The sequence below is a fragment of the Triticum dicoccoides genome, chromosome 2B, assembly GCF_002162155.2.
Source record: "Triticum dicoccoides isolate Atlit2015 ecotype Zavitan chromosome 2B, WEW_v2.0, whole genome shotgun sequence".
Taxonomy (NCBI): Eukaryota; Viridiplantae; Streptophyta; class Magnoliopsida; order Poales; family Poaceae; genus Triticum; species Triticum dicoccoides.
The window spans coordinates 528077828-528090536 of NC_041383.1; positions in this window are offsets into that span (position 1 = coordinate 528077828).

The following is a 12709-nucleotide window of genomic DNA, read 5'->3' on the forward strand; positions in this document are numbered from 1 at the left end:
GGCAATGGTACCGTCTTTAAAGACGGGAAGAGGCATCCTTCCTGATCGTGACAACACAGAGGAACTCTCAATGAAAGCACCAATGTCGGTGTCAAAACCGGCGGATCTCGGGTAGGGGGTCCTGAACTGTGCGTCTAGGCAGATGGTAACAGGAGACAAGGGACACGATGTTTTTACCCAGGTTCGGGCCCTCTCGATGGAGGTAAAACCCTACTCCTGCTTGATTGATATTGATGATATGGGTAGTACAAGAGTGGATCTACCATGAGATCAAGGAGGCTAAACCCTAGAAGCTAGCCTATGGTATGATTGTTGTTGTTGTGTCCTATGGACTAAATCCCTCCGGTTTATATAGACACCGGAGAGGGCTAGGGTTACACAGAGTCGGTTACAATGGTAGGAGATCTACATATCCGTATCGCCAAGCTTGCCTTCCACGCCAAGGAAAGTCCCATCCGGACACGGGACGAAGTCTTCAATCTTGTATCTTCATAGTCTTGGAGTCCGGCCGATGATGATAGTTCGGCTATCCGGACACCCCCTAGTCCGGGACTCCCTCACCCATCGTTGAAATATACAAGCCAAGTTCTGTAATGAAAAATTCCGAGTAGTATATGAAAGTGACAAAATAAGAGACTCTCTATCTTGAAGATCATGGTGCTACTTTGAAGCACAAGTGTGGAAAAAGGATAGTAACATTGTCCCTTCTCTCTTTTTCTCTCATTTTTTTGATTGTCTTCTTTAGCCTTTTTTTAATTTCCTCACATGGGACAATGCTCTAATAATGATGATCATCACACTTCTATTTACTTACAACTCAAGAATTACAACTCAATACTTAGAACAAATTATGAGTCTATATGAATGCCTCTAGCGGTGTACTGGAATGTGCAATGAATCAAGAGTGACATGTATGAAAGGATTACGAACGGTGGCTTTGCCACAAATACGATGTCAACTACATGATCATGCAAAGCAATATGACAATAATGAATCGTGTCATAATAAATGGAACGGTGGAAAGTTGCATGGCAATATATCTCGGAATGGCTATGGAAATGCCATAATAGGTAGGTATAGTGGCTTTTTTAAGGAAGGTAAATGGTGGGTGTATGGTATAGACTAAAGTTGCGCGGCACAAGAGAGGCTAGCAATGGTGGAAGGGTGAGAGTGCGTATAATCCATGGACTCAACATTAGTCATAAAGAACTCACATACTTATTGCAAAAATCTACAAGTCATCAAAACCAAGCACTACACGCATGCTCCTAGGGGAAGGGTTGGTAGGAGTTAACCATCGCGCGATCCCGACCTCCACTCATAAGGAGGACAATCAAAGAGATACCTCATGCTTCAAATTTGTTACACAACAGTTACAATACGTGCATGCTACGGGACTCACAAGCCACAACACAAGTATTTCTCAAATTCACAATTACTCCACTAGCATGACTCTAATATCAGCATCTTCATATCTCAAAACAATCATAAAGAATCAAACTTCTCATAGTATTCAATGCACTTTTTATGAAAGTTTTTATTATATCCATCTTGGATGCCCATCATATATTAGGACTAGTTTTATAATCCAAGCAAATTACCATGTTGTTCTAAAAGACTCTCAAAATAATATAATCAAAGCATGAGAGTTCAACAATTTCTATAAAATAAAGCCACCACCGTGCTCTAAAAAGATATAAGTGAAGCACTAGAGCAATATTGCCTAGCTCAAAAGATATAAGTGAAGCCAATAGAGTATTCTAATAGATCTTGATTCATGCGTGTCTCTCCCAAGAGGTGTGTACAGCAAGTATGATTGTGGTAAACTAAAAATCAAAGACTCAAATCATACAAGACGCTCCAAGCAAAACACATATCATGTGGTGAATATAAATATAGCCTCAAGTAAAGTTACCGATAGACGAAGACGAAAGAGGGGATGCCTTTCGGGGCATCCCCAAGCTTAGGATTTTGGTTATCCTTGAATATTACCTTCGGGTACCTTAGGCATCCCCAAGCTTAGGTTCTTTCCACTCCTTATTCCATAGTCCATCAAATCCTTACCCAAAACTTGAAAACTTCACAACACAAAACTCGACAGAAAATCCCATGAGCTCCGTTAGAATAAGAAAATCAATCACCACTTTAAGGTACTGTTGCAAACTCATTCTTTATTTATATTGGTGCAATATCTACTGTATTCCAACTTCTCCATGGTTCATACCCCCTGATACTACCCATAGATTAATTAAAATAAGCAAACAACACGCGAAAACAGCATCTGTCAAAAACATAACAGTCTGTAGTAATCTGTAACTCTCGAATACTTCTGTAACTCCTAAAATTCTGAAATAAATTTTTGGACGTGAGGAATTTGTCTATTAATCTTCTTGAAAAAGAATAAACTCAAAATCACTCTTCTGTTAAGAATGACAAATAATCTCGTGAGCGCAAAAGTTTCTATTTTTCAGCAAGATCAAATCAACTTTCACCCAAGTCTTCCCAAAGGTTCTACTTGACACAAACACTAATTAAAACATTAAACAACATCTAACCAGAGGCTAGATGTATTATTTATTACTAAACAGGAGCAAAAAACAAAGAACAAAAATAAAATTGGGTTGCCTCCCAACAATCGCTATCGTTTAACGCCCCTAGCTAGGCATAAAAACGTGAATAGATCTAGGTATTGCCATCTTTGGTATGCAATCCATAAGTGGCTCTCATAATAGATTCATAAGGCAATTTAATTTTATTCCTAGGAAACTGTTCCTGTCTTTCCTTAACGGAAATTGGAATCTAATGTTTCCTTCTTTCATATCAATAATTGCACCAATCATTCTAAGGAAAGGTCCACCAAGAATAATAGGACATGTGGGATTGCAATCTATATCAAGAACAATGAAATCTACGAGCGCATAATTCCCGTTTGGAACAATAATAACATTATTAATCCTTCCCATAGGTTTCTTAATAGTGGAATCTGCAAGATGCAAATTTAAAGAACAATCATCAAATTCACGGAAACCTAACACATCACACAAAGTTTTTGGAATCGTGGAAACACTAGCACCCAAATCACACAAAGCATAACATTCATAATCTTTAATATTAATATTAATAGTAGGTTCCCACTCATCATAAAGTTTTCTAGGGATAGAAACTTCTAGTTCAAGCTTTTCTTCAAAAGATTGCATCATAGCATCAACAATATGTTTAGTAAAAGCTTTATTTTGATTATAAGCATGAGGAGAATTTAACATGGATTGCAACAAGGAAATACAATCTATTAAAGAACAATTATCATAATTAAATTCCTTGAATTCCCAAAGAGTGGGTTTATTGCTACTTAAAGTCTTGACCTCTCCAATCCCACTTTTATCAATTTTTGCATCTAGATCTAAAAACTCTGAATCATTAGGATGCCTTTTAACTAAAGTTGACTCATCTCCAGTCCCATCTTTATCAAGATTAATATTGGAAAACAAAGATTTAATAGGAGTCACATCAATCACTTTTAGATCTTCATCATTATTATCATGAAAACTAGAAGAACACACTTTTACAAACCAATCTTTTTTTGCATGCATCTTAGTGGTTCTTTCTTTGCACTCATCAATGGAAATTCTCATGGATTTGAGAGACTCATTGATATCATGATTAGGTGGGATAGATACAAGTTCCAAAGAATCAACATCAAGAGAGGTTCTATCCACGTTCCAAGCCAAATCATCAATCTTGAGAAATTTTTCTTCAATTAAAGCATTGAAATTCTTTTGCAAACTCATAAATTCTTTAACAATATTCTCAAAATCAGAGGGCATCTTATTAAAATTTACATAAGAGTTATTGTAGGAATGACCATAATTATTAGAGGGATTACTAGGAAACGGACTAGGATTAAAATTGCCTCTATATGCGTTGTTACCAAAATTGTTCCTACCAACAAAATTCACATCCATAGAGTCATTATTATTCTCAATCAAAGTGGAGAAAGGCATATCATTAGGATCAGAAGAAACACTTTGATTATCAAATAATTTCATAAGTTCATCCATCTTTCTACTCAAAACATTAATCTCTTCAATTACATGAACCTTTTTACTAGTTGATCTTTCGGTGTGCCTGTCGGTGTTAAATCCGATGGATCTCGGGTAGGGGCGCCCAAGTTGTACGTCTGAGGATCAATACTAACAATGGAGAAGGGATGCAATGTTTAGCCAGGTTCGGGCCCTCTTAATGGAGGTAAAACCCTACTCCTGCTTGATTATATTCGAGGGTATAGGGGTTACAAGAGTTGATCTACCACGGGATCAGTTTGGGCTAACCCTAGATAGCCAGCCTAGCGATATTATGATCCTGCCTCCGTTCTACCCTCCGATTTATATAGACATCGGAGGGGCTTATGGTTTGTACAAATTTGGTTTTACAGAAAGGAATAACATATCCAGACACATATACTTGCCATCCACGCATGCGAGAGTCCCCACCGGATACGGGAGAGGATCTTCGGTCTTGTATCTTGACGGCCCATCAGTCCGGCCCACATCAGTAGACCGGATGCCCGAGGACCCCCGAATCTAGGACTCTCATAGTAGCCCCTGAACTAGTCTTCACTGTTGATATGTATGGCGCACAGATTGTCTTCGGCATTGCAGGACGGATTTCTCAAAGAATACACATCGGCTTTCCTCTGTAAAAAGAAGTGTATATGGCTTTTCGCAATAATCACAACCCTTAGCCGCGAAGGTAGGATAAATATTCTTATAACACTTCCGCACTGCATGTTCAATGCAAGTGCACGTCATTCTTTGAACCAAGTGTGCTGCAGTACTCACACGAGTGAACTTCTCGTCGGAAAAAACAGCACACGTTGTTTCTTTGTACTGTTTTCGCTCTAGTTTTTTAACCGTTTATCAGAATGAGGCGTGTAATATACCGTTCAAAAGCTATGGATTAGGCGCAACTTCATAATGTTGAATACTTTTTTTGAGATTCCACACGGTTTAAGAGCAGTTTTGAAAATGGTGCGGCCCATGACGAGTGGCAGCGAGTGTTTTTTTGTGATTTCTTCTAAACCGCTCATCGGAACGAAGCAAATGATACACCGTTGGAAAGATATCGTCGAGTTGCTTCTTTTTTATATCTATCATTTTCTCTAATTCGTTACGGTTTAAGAGCAGTTTCAAATTTACTAAATTGCGGAATTCTGTTTTTCAAAAAAAATCAAATTTTCGGTACTGTTTTCGCTCCAGTTTTTTAACCGTTTGTCGAAACGAGGCGCGTAATATACTGTTGAAAAGCTATGGATGAGGCGCAACTTTCATATGTTGAAATGTTTTTGAGATTCCTTACAGTTTTAAGTTAATTTTGAAAATTGTGTGGCGGACGATGAGTGGCAGCGGCCGTTTTTTGCAAAAACCGCTGGTCGGAATGATTCAAACGACATGCCTTTGGAAAGATATCGACGAGGCAGAACTTTTTCATGTAGAACAATCTCTCTAATTCCTTACGATTTAAGAGGAATTTTGAATTTATCGAAATGCGGACACTGTTTTTTGCAACACCCAAATCGACGTGCGTACTTCATCCGACTGAAAACCACACTGCTTCAGACTGAAACCGCACTGCATCAAATGGTCAAAAGAACTGTAGTATTTTTTTGTCCTTTTTCTAACCTTTTTGATGAAACATATGGTACCCCGTGGGATGAGTGCAGTGCACATTAGAGGAAAAGTGAACCGTGACACAAAACGAAGTGGAGTACATTGGTTTGTTGTCATTTGTCCGAACTGAATTACCGAGGCTAGTGTGCTGCATTTTTCGATAAAACACTTTGTAAAGTTTTACATGGTTGAGGTTAGTGAACTTCAGGCCTGAGTGCCGAGACGAAGCAAGTGTACTGCATCAAATGTTTTCTTCTTTTTTTGCAAACGCTTTCTAAAGCTTTTGCATGGTTGAGGTTAGTGAACTTTCCTTGCACCCACGCACCATACTGCAGTACTCCTATCGCACCACAAACCAAGCACTAGACGTCTCCCACAAGAGAACTGCACTGCAAGACTACAAACAAAATAAAAATAAAAAAGACGGAATTGCATGCACACACGCTCCGCACCACGCGAACAGAGTCAGGGATACCACGATTTTATCAAGACTTTTGCATAGGCGGCTCGGGGTAGAGGCCCTCCTCTGCAGACTGCAGTTGTTTTTTGCCCAAGTGTACTACTTTTGCAATCAGCACATGTCCTTCAATATATAAACTAAACATACACCATTTTTCTCATGCAACGAGCTGAAAAAAACAAAAAAGTGAGCTGCAAAAATTGCCCGCAAGTTGATGATGGCCACGCGCGCTACTGACTAATCCGACTATTCTTGCGCCCACAATAAAGAAGTGCACTTCATGACGAGTAGATGATGGCTATGCGCGCCTACTGTGTGGACTGCTCCAGCGACACCATTGCGTTGTTCATCCTAGAGAGAAGGAATGAGTTAGTGCACGGTTTTGCCAATGATGGGGACGAAGTGAGCTGCAATTGAACCCAAAAAAATGCCACGCCGGATGAAGTGAGCTGAAGTTGTACATGCACACACTAACAAATTGCACATGTACAAATACTTAACTGCACAAAAACTTACGGTGAACCTCATCTCCAACGGTGGTGTAGATGCCGCTCGGCAGGCGTCGAGGAATGCCAGGGGGAGGTGACTGCATGCACGCCACGCTGGGACTGCATGGAAGCGGTAACAGACTGCACCTCGAAAGGGTCACCACGGTCGTGCTACTCCATCGGCAGAGGAGGGGAGGTCGAACTGAGGGTCGGGCGCCCGTGGAGTACACTCCCTCCTCCCTCTGCCCACCTACACGGCGCACTGCACTCACACGCACGACCGAACCGCACGCAAGAGCTGCAGCCACACCACACTGCACAGTACGACACACCGAATCGCACGACAAACCTCACCGAACTGCATAGCCATTCCGGCAAGTGGTGGTTAGGGCGAGGTGAGGTTCCGAGGCAGATCGGACGAGGGGTGGTGTGGGATGGGGCGTGGGGCACTGATTTCCTCCAAAAATAAAAAAATGAACTACAACAACCTCAACGCTGGTGTGGTGCTGTTCGTCGGTGGGGAGAAGAAGCAGGGGAAGCCGGTGCACCAGGGAGAATCTCCAGGCCAAGAGGGCTGGCTGCGGCGGAGCTAGGGGTGGACCTATTGGGGGTAGGTGAAGTGATCCCTGGCCGGGCCGGAGATGAGGCCATGACGAGGAGGAGAGGGGAGGTGTAGGCGAGCACAGCGGTGGACCGGGTGCTCATCGCCGGATCCCACAGGGAAATGGAGTGGGGCGGCACCGTATGGGGAGGAGCCGACCCAGGTTGAGGTGGGTGGAAGAAGGCAACTGGGGCTCCGCGGGAGGCCACGGCATCAGGGTGGCTACCAGAGGCTAATGGTGAGGCCACGGCCATGTGCTGGCCTGATCCAGCGCGGGGAGGAGTAGGTGGACACCTGGGTGCCTGTGGCGGCCGGATCTGAAGGGTGGCCGAGGTCAGGGCAGGATGGCAACGCGCGCTGAGATCCGAAGGGTGGTGGTGGGAACTCTCATGGATCTCACCGGAAAAACAACAGCGATGCGTGCGCCGCGGCAGCGAGCACATGAAGAAGGCTGGAGGCAGGGAGAAAGAAGGTAGGAGTGCGCCGTGGCGGCGAGCAGAGGAAGAAGGCCGGAGGCAGGGAGGAAGAAGGTAGGAGTGCGCTGGAGTTTGTGGTGGTTCAGGGGATGGGGCTCGGGAAGAAGGGTCTGGGCGGCGGCATCGGTGGTTGCGGGGGAAGGTTGCATCGAGAGAAGTTGGGTCGTGGGATTTCACGTTGGGTCGAGGTGGGTTAGGGTGTTATCAGAATAAGGTTATTAGAATAAGGTCTTAAGGGTGTTATTAGAATAGACCCACCCTATATATATATATATGTGTGTGTGTGTGTGTGTGTGTGTGTGTGTGTGTGTGTGTGTGTGTGTGTGTGTGTGTGTGTAATAGAAAAGGAGAATAGTGTCTTTTATTAACAAGTTTTGCGGCGAAGCGTCAGACTTGACCTCTCGCCAGAACCGTTTTCACAACCCGCGTTCCGTGTTTCGAGGCCACACCTCATTGACACGTCTGGTCAAAAACAGAGATCGTGCCCACTTAATACGAGATTGCGTGCTACCTCTTGAGCATTGCGTTGGTTTTCCTTGAAGAGGAAAGGGTGATGCAGCAAAGTAGTGTAAGTATTTCCCTCAGTTTTTGAGAACTAAGGAATCAATCCAGTAGGAGGCTCCTCAAAAGTCCCACACACCTACACAAACAAACAAGAACCTCGCAACCAACGCAATAAAGGGGTTGTCAATCCCTTCACGGCCACTTGCGAAAGTGAGATCTGATAGAGATAATATGATAAGATAAATTTTTTGGTATTTTTATGATATAGATTGGAAAATAAAAGATGCACATAAAAGTAGATGGAAAACTTATATGATAAAAGTTAGACCCGGGGGGCATAGGTTTCACTAGTGGCTTCTCTCAAGATAGCATAAGTATTACGGTGGGTGAACAAATTACTATCGAGCAATTGATAGAAAAGCGCATAGTTATGAGATTATCTAGGCATGATCATGTATATAGGCATCACGTCCGTGACAAGTAGATCGACTCCTGCCTGCATCTACTACTATTACTCCACACATCGACCGACTCCTGCCTGCATCTAGAGTATTAAGTTCAAGAAGAACAGAGTAACGCATTAAGAAAGATGACATGATGTAGAGGTATAAACTCATGCAATATGATATAAACCCCATCTTTTTATCCTCGATGGCCACAATACAATACAATACAATACAATACGTGCCTTGCTGCCCCTGCCGTCACTAGGAAAGGACACTGCAAGATTGAACCCAAAGCTAAGCACTTCTCCCATTGCAAGAAAGATAAATCTAGTAGGCCAAACCAAACTGATAATTCGAATAGACTTGCAAAGATAACAAATCATACATAAAGGAATTGAGAGGAGATTCAAATATTTCTCATAGATAAACTTGATCATAAACCCACAATTCATCGGATCTCGACAAACACACCGCAAAAAGAGTTACATCGAATAGATCTCCAAGAAGATCGAGGAGAACTTTGTATTGAGATTCAAAGAGAGAGAAGAAGCCATCTAGCTAATAACTATGGACCCGAAGGTCTGTGGTAAACTAGTCACAACTCATCGGGGAGGCCTTGGAGATGATGTAGAGGCCCTCCATGGTCGATTCCCCCTCCGGCGGAGCGCCCGCGAAGGCGTCTGATACGTCTCCAACGTATCTATAATTTTTTATTGTACCATGCTATTATATTAACCGTTTTGGATGTTTTGGGGCTTTACTTTACACTTTTATATCATTTTTGGGACTAACCTACTAATCGGACGCCCAGCCCGAATTGCTGTTTTTTTGCCTATTTTAGTGTTTCGAAGAAAAGGAATATCAAATGGATTCCAAATGGAATGAAACCTTTGGGAGCAATCTGTTTGGAACAAACGTGATCCAGGGGACTTGGAGTGGATGTCAAGCAACAATCGAGGCGGCCACGAGGGTGCCCGGCGCGACCCCTGGGGGTGGGCGCGCCCCCACCCTCGTGGGCCCCTCGAGCGTCCACTGACCTACTTCTTCCTCCTATATATACACCCGTACCGTGAAACCATCAGAATAGACCAAGAAAACCTAATTACACCGCCGAAACCTTCTGTATCCGCGAGATCCCATCTTGGAGCCTTCGTCGGCGCTCTGCCGGAGGGGGAATCGACCATGGAGGGCCTCTACATCATCTCCAAGGCCTCTCCTATGAGTTGTGAGTAGTTTACCACAGACCTTCGGGTCCATAGTTATTAGCTAGATGGCTTCTTCTCTCTCTTTGATTCTCAATACAAAGTTCTCCTCGGTCTTCTTGGAGATCTATTCGATGTAACTCTTTTTGCGGTGTGTTTGTCGAGATCCGATGAATTGTGGGTTTATGATCAAGTTTATCTATGAGAAATATTTGAATCTCCTCTGAATTCTTTTATGTGTGATTATGTTATCTTTGCAAGTCTCTTCGAATTATCAGTTTGGTTTGGCCTACTAGATTGATCTTTCTTGCAATGGGAGAAGTGCTTAGCTTTGGGTTCAATCTTGTGGTGTCCTTTCCCAATGATAGCAGTGGCAGCAAGGCACGTATTGTATTGTTTCCATCGAGGATAAAAAGATGGGGTTTATATCATAATGCATGAGTTTATCCCTCTACATCATGTCATCTTTCTTAATGCGTTACTCTGCTTCATGAACTTAATACTCTAGATACAGGCAGGAGTCGGTCGATGTGTGGAGTAATAGTAGTAGATGCATAATCATTTCGATCTACTTGCCACGGACGTGATGCCTATATACATGATCATGCCTAGATAATCTCATAACTATGCGCTTTTCTATCAATTGCTCGACAATAATTTGTTCACCCACCGTAATACTTATGCTATCTTGAGAGAAGCCACTAGTGAAACCTATGGCCCCCGGGTCTATCTTTTATCATATAAGTTTTCCATCTACTTTTATTTGCATCTTTTACTTTCCAATCTATATCGTAAAAATACCAAAAATATTTATTGTATCATATTATCTCTATTAGATCTCACTTTCGCAAGTGGCCGTGAAGGGATTGACAACCCCTTTATTGTGTTGGTTGCGTGGTTCTTGTTTGTTTGTGCAGGTGCGTGGGACTTCTGAGGAGCCTCCTACTTGATTGATACCTTGGTTCTCAAAAACTGAGGGAAATACTTATGCTACTTTGCTGCATCACCCTTTCCTCTTCAAGGAAAACCAATGCAAGCTCAAGACGTAGCAAGAAGGATTTCTGGCACCGTTGCCGGGGAGGTCATTGCTCAAGTCAAGACATACCAAGTACCCTCACAAACTCATCTCCCTCGCATTATATTATTTGCCATTTGCCTCTCGTTTTCCTCTCCCCCACTTCACCCTTGCTGTTTTATTCGCCCTCTCTTCCCCAATCTCCTCTCTCTCTTTCACTTGCCTTTTTGTTTGCTTGTGTGTTGGATTGCTTGTCACGATGGCGCAAGATAATACCAAATTGTGTGACTTTTCCAATACCAATAATAATGATTTCCTTAGCACTCCAATTGCTCCTCTTAATGATGTTGAATCTTGTGAAATCAATGCTGCTTTGTTGAATCTTGTTATGAAAGATCAATTCTCCGGCCTTCCTAGTGAAGATGCCACTACTCATCTAAACAACTTTGTTGATTTGTGTGATATGCAAAAGAAGAAAGATACGGTTAATGCTATTGTTAAATTGAAGTTATTTCCGTTTTCACTTAGAGATCGTGCTAAAACTTGGTTTTCGTCTTTGCCTAAGAATAGTATTGATTCATGGAACAAGTGCAAAGATGCTTTTATCTCTAAGTATTTTCCTCCCACTAAGATCATCTCTCTTAGGAACGATATTATGAATTTTAAACAACTTGATCATGAGCATGCTGCCCAATCTTGGGAAAGAATGAAGTTAATGATTCGCAATTGCCCTACTCATGGTTTGAACTTATGGATGATCATACAAATTTTTTATGCCGGATTGAATTTTGCTTCTAGAAATCTTTTAGATTTGGCGGCCGGAGGCACTTTTATGGAAATCACCTTAGGAGAAGCTACTAAACTCCTTGATAACATTATGGCTAATTATTCTCAATGGCACGCCGAAAGATCTACTAGTAAAAAAGTGCATGCTATAGAAGAAATTAATGTTTTGAGTGGAAAGATGGATGAACTTATGAAATTGTTTGCTGATAAGAGTACTCCTATTGATCCTAATGATATGGCTTTGTCTACCTTGGTTGAGAATAATTATGAATCTTTGGATGTGAATTTTGTTGGTAGGAATAATTTTGGTAACAATGCTTATAGAGGAAACTTTAATCCTAGACCGTTCCCTAGTAATTCCTCTAATAATTATGGTAATTCCTACAACAACTCTTATGCAAATTTTAATAAGATGCCCTCGGATTTTGAGAATAGCGTTAAAGAATTTATGATCTCTCAAAAGAATGTTAACACTTTGCTTGAAGAAAAATTGCTTAAAGTTGATGATTTGGCTAGGAACGTTGATAGGCTTTCGCCTGATGTTAATTCTTTGAAACTTATATCTACTCCACCTAAGCATGATGTAAATGAGTCTCTCAAAGCCATGAGAATTTCCATTGATGAGAGCAAAGAAAGAACCGCTAGGTTGCGTGCTAAGAAAGGTTGCTTTGTAAAAACGTGTTCTTCTAGTTTCCATGAAAATAATGATGAAGATCTAAAAGTTATTGGTGTGTCCCCTATTAAATCCTTGGTTTGCAATATGAATCTTAATAATGATGGGACTGGAGATGAGTCAACTTTAGTTAAAAGGCGTCCTAATCATTCGGAGTTTTTAGATCTTGATACTAAATTTGGTAAAAGTGGGATTGGAGAGGTCAAGACTTTAAATAGCATTGAACCCACTATCTTGGATTTCAAGGAATTTAATTATGATAATTGTTATTTAATAGATTGTATTTCCTTGTTGCAATCCGTGTTGAATTCTCCTCATGCTTATAGTCAAAATAAAGCTTTTACCAGACATATTGTTGATGCCTTGATGCAATCTTATGAGGAAAAACTTGA